The 12,264-nt window shown below is 36.9% G+C and overlaps 1 protein-coding gene across 2 annotated transcripts in view; it reads left to right on the forward strand.

Moving 5' to 3' along the window:
* Window positions 1-12,264, forward strand: part of pigg (phosphatidylinositol glycan anchor biosynthesis class G (EMM blood group)) — a 128,054-nt gene that overhangs the window by 92,456 nt on the left and 23,334 nt on the right. The gene's annotated exons all lie outside the window — the stretch shown is intronic.

The raw sequence follows: 12,264 nt of genomic DNA on the forward strand, positions 1-12,264 counted from the left end.
AAGTCAAAATTTTACGAAAAAAAGATTTGTGTAAGATTTATGGAGAAAAAAATAATTTTACAATAATAAAACTTTATATTTTTTATTTCAAAAGTTATTATTTGAAAATAAAACAAGTCAAGTCAGTTTTATCGAAAATAAAGTTGGAGTTTCACGAGAACAAAGTGTTAAATTTACAAATTTCAGTTAGATTCTTGAGCGACGTGATGGCCGTCCAATTTCTTTAAATTGTCGGCAACATAAATGTGACAGGAAATGTTTGAATGTTTTTGTTGAAATATTGAAATATTTAAATACGTTCTATTTTCGGAAAACGTGACTAAATATATTTACAATTTTATTCTCCTGAATTGTTGACATTTATTTTCCAGAATTTTGCAACTTTATTCTTATATGCAAATACATATATATATATATATATATATATATATATATATATATATATATACTACTTCATTGTAGTTATTCTCACCATAAAATAAAAATTTGAAAAATAGCAAAACCTTTCCCACCAAGAGTTTTTCAAATTTCACGGAAGCAGCATTTTCGAAATAAGCAGGAGAAGCACTTCTACTGCCCCTAGTGGTATGATGCTGAACTACAATGTAGAAAACCTGGACTAAATTATATACAATGGGATTTTAAGGAAATTTTTGATTCATGCTAATCAGATATTGGTTTCAGAAATGCGTGTATTAAATAACCTAAAATGAGTAACAAAGTTCTAAACCTAAAAGTAGCGTAAAACAAAAATATATCTCTGTTGTTGAATACACAAAATTGAGTCTAAAACCTAAACATTTAAAGATTATCATTATTTTTGTTTATTTTTTTATATCACTGTTCTATTTTTTATTCTTTATACATCCCCAGAACAAAAACTATCTACTGTTCCCAAAAACTACAAAATACAATATCATGCATGATCATTTAATAGCCATATCTAATGGTAATAAAATCTGTCACTTTATCAATTTTTAAATCTTTATTAAAGATCTCTAGCATAACAGGAGCTTAAATTCTTTAATTTTTTTTACATTCATATAAAAAAACACCATTTGCATATATGTACTAAGTCAGTCCCTCAAATGTCATTGAACTCTGTAATATCTTTGAGGTCACAGGTTTTCCACTCGTGATCTCTGCTTCAAAAAGTTCTTTCTGACTATAAGATAGAAACTCACATGAATGTGAGCGAGATGTCTGACAGTCCCGCGCCCACACTCTCCTTTGAACCCGTGGAAATACCTGTGGAGGTGTGATGTACGGCTTTGGAGTGGGAGGGGTTTTTTTTTTGTTACTGCAGAACATTTACAACAAAAGCCATCAAGAAAAATTGTATTTTTCCTCGACTTTCAGAGGAGTTAGAAACTCCTCTAACAGTCGGGTCTCCAAGCACTGACAAGAGAGACGAGTTTAGTTCCTAATGTTGGTCAGAAGAACTTCAACTTGTGCTTAAATCCACAGTTAGAATGAAAAGTCTTCTCAGCAAAAACAGTCATATAGTTTTGTCTGCATTTGGATCGTTCTTTTGCAGTCTATTTTTGTGCTTTTAAAAGCTTTTGTCTGGTTTGTTTTGTGACATAAATCTTCTCACCTTCAGGTCTTTGCAGCAGAGCAACTCTCAAAGTTCCTCCTAAGACTTAATTGCAACAGGTTTTATATTTTTTTGGCGCGCACTTAAATGCAACCTGTCAGCTTCGACATTTAGGAACTAAGAATGAAAACAAAAGAACAACCTGGAAGATTGAGCAACTTGTCCCTTTAGGCAGAAGACTGAATTGCGAGTTCCAAACCCGGCATTTGTCACTCACCTTGATGAGCTGTCTGCCTCCAAACAGCGACTCGCCCCAGGCTAAGATCCCTGACATCCAGGATCTGCCACAGGCGGCGAGGAAGCAGAAGCGGCGCCGAGACACGAAGAAAAGTTCCTCGTTTTTCGACGCCCGTCGCCACGTCTGACCTCGACAGGAAGATCGTTGGAGTTTAGACTTGCAGATTTTAATTTGCAGTTTACTGGGTCTGACTTCAACAAAACACCTTAAACCAAAAGTCTGCAGCCTTTCACAGTAAAAGAGCCATTTGGACCTGTTTCCTTATTGATTAAAAAACCAAGTAGGAGCCGCAAAGTCTTATTTTACCCTTTAGGAAAATTATTTAAAACTGCTTTGCATTCATTACATTGTTTTTATAACAAATATGAATTACATTTCCTTTTTGACATGAATAAAAACTGAAATATAAAGAGAAACTATAATTTTCTCTAAAAATATTTTTTTTTTGCTTTTGAAAGAAGCTAATATGACTTCTGTTCAAAATAAAAGACTTCCTGTGCCAAACGGGGTCGTCCCAGTGCAGCGATGAAAGTTTTTAAACAATACAAGACATTTTCTCTGAAGACCTTGGACATAAAATTAACTAATCAAAATTAAAGTTATGCCAATTAAGTAACCCTTACTTTGAAAGATTACCATATTTTACTTTTCTTCATCCAGAGAGCCTCTGGGTTCGGGTTAGGGGTTAAAGAGCCTCATGTAGCTCCGGAGCCTCGGATTGCAGACCTCTGCCTTAAACTGACAGAGCGCTCTCACCAAGTTTTTCATTTGTTTTTGTTTTTTTACCCAAACTAAGAAAAAATGCAAAATCTGATAATAATCTGCATCAATTGCATCAATCCAGAGGAATAATCTGTCAATGCTCAGTATGAATCACGGCAGGCAGGTTTGCTGTTTCTCAGGTGTTGGTTGTTCTTCTTCATGACATGTAGAATATCTGAAAGTTATTTTTTCCTGAAAACAGATTTTTCGGTTTAGACAAAAGCAAAATGACTGCTGAGCGAATTTCTGCAAAGATGATTTTCGCTGGAGAGGAAACGTCAAACTTTTGGCATAAAGTGAAAAATCTCAGAATCATAAAACAACGTTTTGTCTTTCCTTTTTTTTTGTTATAAATGAGAAATCCAGAAGCACAATTTTTTTGATTCTATTAACACTAAAATTACAAAGGGAGTCATTTTGACTGCTTTAAAAAACTTGCATCGCCATAACTTTGTCCAAAATTTTATTTTATCTTATTTTAACATCGTTTTATCATTAAAATTTCAAACTTACTATCTGGAATAGTAATTTCTAGCAGTCAAATTGACTCCATGCATTTTACAGGGGGTTTCATATTTCACCATTTGCTACATTATACACTCTTGCTGTTTTGTTTATATAAAATCTAATTACAATCTAATTCTAATTATTACTAATTATTACTTCATTTTTAACCCAAGAGACACAAACATGACAATTAAAAAAAAAACTAAAACAATGGCAGATCATACTATGAACTGGAAAATGCCTGAAAAGATGCATTTTCCATGATCAACAACTAAACCCAGGGCGTCTGGTCCCTGAACAGACAAACCCTGCTGCTCTCCGTTTACAGCTGCTCCACGCTTCTCCTCGTTTCCAAAACCTCAAGGACCCTCTGTGAGGCTCGCCTGTATCGGTGCAGGACGGAGCCGCTTAAACCAGGCTCAGTGTGTGCAAGCCCCCCCCCCCCTCTGTACACAAAGAACCAGCTGCTCGTGAAATGGATCAAAATAATTGTTTTCTTTTCCATCACATGAAAAATACATGTACCTTTGCTTTTCCCAGGACTCTCTTTGGTATTTTTGGGTTGTACAGAACATTGTTTGGTTGTTTTATGTCTAGATTTGTCTTTTTTGATGCAACTATGCAACACATTTTCTGTGTCTGTCATCCCTGAATGTCTAACCAAATAAATTGGGTCTTTAGGGGGGTTTTGTTGGCTGATAAATGTCCTTTTTTTAACTAAAGGATGGTGGTTAGAACTTTGCTGTAAAAAGATGTTTTCCTTAAATTATCTTGCATAAATAAAGTTGTAGTTACCCAAAAATCTGTGGATTCTCTTTAAATAGGCTTTCTACATCTTTAAGACAAATATTTTAGTAAGTATCTGTGTAATTCCCTCTTTTATCAGTAATTACGCACCCATGAAAATGTCTTTGAGGTTTGGATGGAGGGACGGGTTAAACTTAACACCCGTTTTATTTCCTATTTCTGTGACTTCATAAAAACCGCACAGAAAACAATCTGAAAAGTTGCCTGTTTTTACATGCAGCAAACTAGTAGGAGGATGACAATTTAGTAATCATCTGCTCTCCACCCACAGAATAATAAATTTAAGCTTTCAGGAACTGGATTTCAACACCACCATTAAAAAAAAAATCACTTCTGAGTAGGAGTTTCTCTTGAAAGTCTCAGGGGACGATAAAAGATGTAGAGAAAGCAACATTTAGTCACGCTAGCTCTAGGAAGGAGAGATAACTTAGACATTTCTCTGTTTTCCATTTTTAAGGATAGACTGTCACGAAAGTGGAAATAGTGCAAGACTTGATGTAATGTCTGCAATCCTTCAAAACTACGGAAATTCAGAAAACACGGAATTCATTTGCAAAAATGAAGCCTTATGAAATATTTCCTTACTATTATAAATAAACATTGTCCAGTCAAAATGGTTTTAATCCATCAAAAGCTACAATTTCCAAAGACACACCCCTTCACATTTGGTATCATCGAAAATACCCCAAAAGTCCTCTGTAGACACCAAAAAAAGATCCTTCAGTAGTACGCAGTGGTTGGGTGATACTCAGGTTTAGAAATGTTATCTCCAGAGAAAGAATTAGCAATGTTGGTTGTCAGGAGGATGATATTTATTATCGTCACTCTGCAGCATTCGGTTGTCTGGGAACATTTAGAGGGAAAAAAATACGAGCAATCAACATTTTAGGCTGAGGAACACTCTAAGACAAATAAGAATATTTCTAAACAACTCGGTGTCCAGTATTTTTATTTAAGGATTAATCAGAGGAAGACTTTTTGATGGTAATATATTATTTTAGACATATGCATTAAAGAAAAAATACAAAAAAAGAAATATCCTAAAGGAATTAAGAAGTAAAAACCTAATTAATTATCACCCCCACGGCCTAAACGAAAATTATTACCACACCTTATAGCCCGGTTCCCTTAATGACTACACATGTAGTTTCAGATACCCACATATAACTACACATAGAAACATACACATATGGAAGCGTCTGACACTTTAAAATGTTCTTGCTCTGCTATGAACTGGCAGACTGTCCACCCCCGTATTTGCTCTTCAATAGCAGGGATAGGCTCCAGCAACCCCGTCACCCCAAATGCGAAGGAAGCAGGTTGAGACAATAGATGGATGAATATTTTACTCCAAAAGGTACAAATTCTATTTAACCCTGGAAAACCCACAGGGTCAAAATTGCCTCGTGTTCTTTTTTTTTTTATTTGTTTTTTGTATTGTACCTTGTTGATTTGTTTATGGCTGCTGTTCATTGCTGCCACCCAAAATGAACAAACAAAAATGTCAAATTACTTTAAAAGTTCAGAAGAAAACTATTGTTGAGTTCTCCAGGTCAGGTTGAAAGGAGCTCCACAAATCCTAAAATGAGCACCTCAAACTCAACATGGCTGGTAGAAAACGACAAAGAAATACAAAAACAAAACCTTAGGAACCTGAACATGAGAAAAAAGAGATTTGGGGGGTGGGGGGCACAAAATCTGAAAAAAAAATCTTGTTTTGTTTAGCATAAAAAAATTGAGTTAACATATTTTAAAAATATGTTCAAAATATAATATTCCAGAAATATGAACAAATGAAACGTTGGTAATTGTGTCTATATTTTATCGTTATGTATTTGAACTAAGGAATCTGCATTTATTGGTGTTATTTTTATCTTTGTTTTGATTCTTTAAAACAACCTTTTGCTTTATCATTTGGACAAAAACAAGCGGTAAGAGGTGAACTTTCTCTCTGAACTGATGCTTTATTCAACCCAACGGAAGGTTCAGCATAAATATTTCCCAGAATCTTGACTGCAGCGGTGGTGCAGCGCGACACGTACTATAATTTCAGTCTGATTTCAGTCTGTTAGCATAGACATGTGCTAATATTTTATAATCACAACAAGGAAGTGTGATCGGTCTCCAACTATGAATTAAGAACACATCTTTGCCTGGTTTGGGTAAAAGGGAAATAATGCCTCTTTTCATTGCAGGTGATCACATTTGTTTGTCGATCCATTCATTGAATGCCTCAAACAACATTTCTCTGATGTGAGAAACTTTATTTCGGTTAAGTTAAACAAACAAACTTAAAAACATCAACATAAACATTGACACTGATCAATGTCAACATAAACATTGAAAATAATAATAATAATAAATAAACATAACATAAACATTGAACAAAATTAACCGAAAAAGGTGTTGGGTGAAGCCAAGGCTTATTTCCCCAACCCTGAATACAAACATTACATCTACCTACAAACTGTTAGAACCTTAAATCAGAAAAGAAAAAAGATGAAAAAACCAAAAACCAAAAACAAAACAAACACTTCTCAAAATGACCTCACAACCACCAAAGTCTCTCAGTCCAGAAGGTATTTTTGAAACATTTTAACTTTATACATTTTCTTAAAGTGCAGTATGGATTTTGCATTTTTCAGTTCGTCTGATAATAAATTCCACATGTTGACCCCCTGAACAAAAACACTATTTCTTAATGCGTTAGTTCTGACCACTTTCTTTTTAAACATATCTTTACCTCGAAAATCATAATTATCAACTTTTATTTCGAACAAACTCAGTATTTTGGCAGGTACACATTGTTTTTTAACTTTAAACATAAAAATTCCAGTACTAAGATAAACTAAATCATAAAATTTTATTGCCCTTAATTTAGGAAATATTTGTTTTGTGGATTGATTGTATGAAGAGTGGTTTACAATTCTAATTGCTTTTTTTTGCAGAATAAAAATAGGTTTTGTATTTGACTTGTAACTATGCCCCCAGATTTCTAAACAATAGGTCAAATAAGGAATCATGAAGGAACAATATAGAATATACAATGTAGCTGTGTTTAAAAAATATTTGACTTTATGTAGGATGGCTAATGATTTGGACAATTTAGAGAGAATATAAGTTATGTGTGGTTTCCATGATAATGTATGATTCAAAATTACTCCAAGAAATTTTATTTCATTTACTCTTTCAAGAACAACATCCTCAATTTTTAACTCAGAGATGTTTTCCCGTTTTCTATAGCCAAATATAATGTACTTGGTTTTATTTTGATTTAAAGACAGTTTGTTTGAATCAAACCATTGTTTGATTATGGATAATTCTTTTGTTATGTCTGAAAGAAGCTTTTCCAGGTTATCTCCAGATAAATACAAAGTAGTGTCGTCAGCATATAAAACACAATTTAACAAATCAGAAACTTTACAAAGGTCGTTTATGTATAAAATAAATAATATAGGACCCAATAGGGACCCCTGGGGTACTCCACATGTAACAGGACACATATCAGATTTTTCGTTATTGAAATAAACATACTGACATCTGTTAATAAGATAACTTTCTAACCAGGAATATGCTATTCCTCTAAAACCATATTTCTGTAACCTACTAAGTAACATAGTGTGATTTAATGTATCAAATGCTTTTTGAAGATCAACAAAAACGCCTACAGTAAATTTCTTCTTCTCTATCGAGGAAGAAATATGATCAACTAGATGCATTATCGCCATTGAAGTAGATCTACCAGCCCTAAAACCATATTGATCCTCATGCAATAAATTAAACTTTCCAATAAAATTGTTCATTCTTTTAACAAAAAGTTTTTCTAATATCTTGGAGAATTGGGATAATAATGAAATTGGTCTGTAATTTGTAAATATATGGCGATCTCCATTTTTAAAAATGGGAATAATTTTTGCTATTTTCATGTTATTTGGAAAAATGCCCTCCCTAAAAGACATGTTAAATATATGAGTTAGTGGTTCAACAATGAACTCAATTGTGTTTTTAATTAATGACATATCAATGTCATTCCAATCTTTGGATCTTTTATTTTGAAATGTTCTTACAATTTCTAGTATTTCATTTGAACTAACCTCAGACAGAAACATTGAGAACTTGTTTGATTGGATACTAAGTTCTTTCAACTTCTTTATTGGCTCTTTTATTTCCATTGCAAGTTTATTTCCAACATTAGCAAAGTATTCATTTAATTCATTTGCAATAAGCATTGGGTTTCTGATCTGAATATCATTTTTTAAAATAACTTGGATACTCTTGTTTCTTATTGTTTTTTTTGGTTAATTTGTTTATTATTTTCCAAGTCTCTTGCATGTGTAATTTGTGTTGCTCAATTAACTTATGATAATACTGTTTTTTAGAATTTCTTATTATATTCACCAATTTATTTTTATAATTTTTATATGTATTTTCTGCTTCTTTACTTTTTTCTCTTACAATGATGTCATTCCAAAAGTGTTCATAGAACTCAGCTGTAATTCCATCAGGTCCCGGTGACTTACCACTGTATCAAGCTCATCTATGGTAAGTTCAGATTCCGTGAGATCTTTGAATGTCTTGCCAATTTAAGGGACTTTATCATAAATTAACTTTTCAAACAAGAGTGTGTTTTGACTTGAATATTGCGTAGTGTAATGGTTTTTATAGAACTTAGTGATATAATCCTTAATATTGTTTTGGTCTTCCACTAGAGAGTTTTCAATTTGTAACTTAGTGATAGATTTTTTTTCCTATGTCTAATTTTTTCCAGGTTAAAAAAGCAAGTTGAATATTTTTTTCCATCTTCCATCCACTTTGCCTTTGAACGAATAAATGCTCCTTTGGCTTTTCCGTATAGAGTTCATCTAATTTAGATTGCAATTTGTTAATTTCAATGACATTCTCCTCACTCAGTTGAGCTTTAAATTACACAATCTGTTTAATTTGGAAATTATTTCAGTCTGTTCTTGTCTTTGTTTTCTGGCCAAAATCTTTCCTTCTACAATCGCAGTATTTCTAATATTAAATTTTAACCACTCCCATCTGTTAATAGGAGACAGGTATTGTATTTCTTTTATTTCAGGAATAAGTGATTTGATTTTTTTTACAAAAGTTTGTGTTTTTTTTTTTTTTACTTGTCCTGTCCACCAGCTAGGCAGGCAGATGAGAGCTGAGGGCCTCTTGTGTTGGACATATTTTACTTTAACAGGAGGGGTTATTAATCTTCAGACAAACCAAAGGTGTGACTGAATAAACCCCTTTTGTAATTGAGGCCAAACTTTATTCATTTCAACCATGATTGAAAATCTTTGGTGTTGGACCGGACGGAAAGGGAAAGAAGGGAAGAAGAGGGAGGGATGTCAGGGGGGGGGGGGGGGGGTGATAGTGAGAGGGGGGGGTAAGACCATGAAGCAGCATAGAGCAGACAGGTTTACTGTTTGTTTATCGTTACGGTACAGTTCAAATGTAGTACAAAAAGGGCGGGGCCTGTTCACACACACTCAAATATTATCAACACACCTGCTAGCTGCAGAAAATGTTCACATGTCAACATGCACACAAAACAGATGGTGTTCACGAACGCATACCTATGCCTTTAAACCAACTAGTGTGAAATCTTTCATTCATTCAATCATGCAAACTATAAGTGCAAAGGTGAGCTAACACCTATGCTCAGGTGAGTGTTTATGTTCTTCTAAAATGGATGGTGGAATGTGAAAAGAAGGAGGAGGAGCGCCCAGCCACCCCCAAACCCAGACCCCCGCCGCAGCAGCAGCGGCAGCCGGAATTCCCCCAACGCCACACGGGAACAGGCAGGGAACAACCGCCCCCCGGGCGACCAAGACCGCCACCCAGGCCAGGGCCAGCAGGACCTCCGCGAGGCCCCCAGAGCCAGAGAGCAGGGAGGCGCGGAGGGAAAGAGAGCGCCGCCCCAGCCCAGCCAGGAATGCAGCCCCCCCGCCGCGCTGGAAGAGCCCAACGCAGGGCCCCACCGGAGAAGGACGCCCACAGCCCCAGACGAGCACCCCACCACCACCCAGGAGTTCCGGGCATCCCCCCGCCCCAACCCCAGGTACGAGCCAGGACCCCCCAAGGGAGACCCGCTCCGCACTCCAGGCAGCCACCCACCCGGCCCACGGTTGGTCCAGGGAGGAGCAAGGCAGGGGCCCGCCGCCCCCGCCCAGGAGGGGGGAACCACGGGGAAAAAAGGGTGGCCCACAAGGGGTGTTATAAATATGGCCCGACCAGGCTCGGCCATGTTGGAAGTTTGGCGGGGCCCAGCGCTCAGGGGCAAGGACCAGGACCCACCCCCCAGGGACATGAACACCCCCGGCTCAGGTGTAATATGAACCCCCCCACCGTGCGAAGAGAGCATCGCCGGGCCCAGGGAGCCGGCACCCAAGGGACACGGCCGCCATCGCCAAGGGGCCCGCACCCCCCACCGGGGAAGGGGTAGGGGACAGATGGACCCAGGTCCCACCTTCCTTGCAAAATGTGTGTGCGTGTATGTGTGTTTGAGAGGGTGTGTGTGTGCATGTGTGTGTGTTTATGTTGGAATGTATATATTGAAGGGGGAGGGGTGTGTGTACTAAGGGGGGTGCAGTTAAAATTGGCGAGTAGGGCACTAAGGGGACATCTCCTGATTACTCACAGTGATGTCCCCTCACCCTCCCCACCAAGGGGCCCTAAATGTCTTAGGTGCGGTTAAAATTGGCCGGTAGGGTGCCAGGAGGACATCTGCTGCTTGCTTGCAGTGATGTCCAAGCACCCCCCCTACCAAGGACAAAAGTTTGTGTTTTTTAAAAGGTTATTATTGCATTTCCAGTGGGATGGTCCAGTTTTTGGTTGATTTTTTTTTTCAGGGGATATGGCCAAAGTGATAACACAATGGTCAGTGAGAGGAGAGTGGTTGACGAAGTTAGATTACTTGTTACTAACCAGTAATCTAATCTTGAGCGTTAAGAGTGTTGAGAGTTATTCCAGGTGTATTGAAGCTTATTTGGATTTTTTCTACGCCAAATCTCGATAAAGTCGAGAGAGCTAGAAAATTCAGAAGTGATTTTATTGAAACGAAGAGAGTTGTGTTGAGTTGGATATCTGTCCTGGTTTTCATCTGGTACTACATTAAAATCACCTGCAACAATAACAATTTATGTTTGTAAATAATCTCTGTTTTTTTGTCCTATTATTAAAACCATAAACGTTAACAAGAATGTATTTAGTGTCATCCACCTCAATGTAAACCATTAACCAATAACCTTCTGTGTCACTTTTATGATCAACAATTTTACCATCAAAATTATGTACGAAAATTGCCACTCCTGCTGAACGAGGACTGCCATGAGATAAATAAATGTTTCCACTGCCCCACTGAGATTTCCAAAAACCAAAATCTTCTTCATTACTGTGTTTCTTGAAAGGAAAAATAGTTAATGTTAACTTGTGCCTTGCAGTAAAGAAACAATGCCTTGCGCTTTGTTACATTCTTAAAGCCACGAACATTTAAAGACAACAAAGAAAGAACCATAAAGAATAGCTAGAAAGCAATTAACTCCATAAAGGGCTATAATGCAGTTTCAAATGTTTGAACCTGTTTCCTCAAAGCTGTAATAACATTTAACACAATAACATACCAGCTTTGGATTTATTTTCTCTCTTCTCTTTAAGGAAGATGTCTTTGCCCATTCAGTCTAGATGAGGGAGTGTTGGTTTCATGCTGTGACCTGATGACCATCGATGACCGCGTATCCGTCCTTTAAAATGGCCTTGAGTCCACTCTTCCTCGCCTCCTCCACTCTCGGCCAAAGACTCTGACGTGTCTCCCTGTCTTCTTTGCAAAAGTCTTCTTTGAAGCGAATATTCAGATCTTTGCAGATTTTTGCATTTTTTGACATTCTCCAGACTTGGTCTCGAACAATTCTCATTCCATGGTAATTTGTCTTGGTTGGTTATCTTTTTCTTTCTGTCCCAGCCGGTGCACTGTGTCCACTGGGTTTCACAGTTCCTCAACGTTGACCGACGTCACTTTGGAAAGGATCTTGAGAATTTAATCTCTTGTGATTTCCCCAAATTTCTCAGGAAGGCCAATAAGTCGCAGACCATCTTCTTTTATATCTTGCATGTTCCAGACACATTTCACGGAGAGAAGCATTCTCTTTTTGCAGAGACACCATCTGCAGTTTGAGGCGGTTCACATCTTCCACAACAGTTTTAACAGCATCTGTATTTGCATCAACAGACTCTTTAACTTGTCTAACAGCATCTGTGTTCTTGTGCACTTGAAACTCATATCCTTTCAGATATTCACTTTGAGTATCAAACTTGGTTGTCAGGGTTTGAATGGCGTTAAAGAGGA

The sequence above is a fragment of the Oryzias latipes genome, chromosome 10 (genome assembly GCF_053564925.1).
Source record: "Oryzias latipes strain Hd-rR chromosome 10, Olatipes_Hd-rR_3.1".
Lineage (NCBI taxonomy): Eukaryota > Metazoa > Chordata > Actinopteri > Beloniformes > Adrianichthyidae > Oryzias > Oryzias latipes.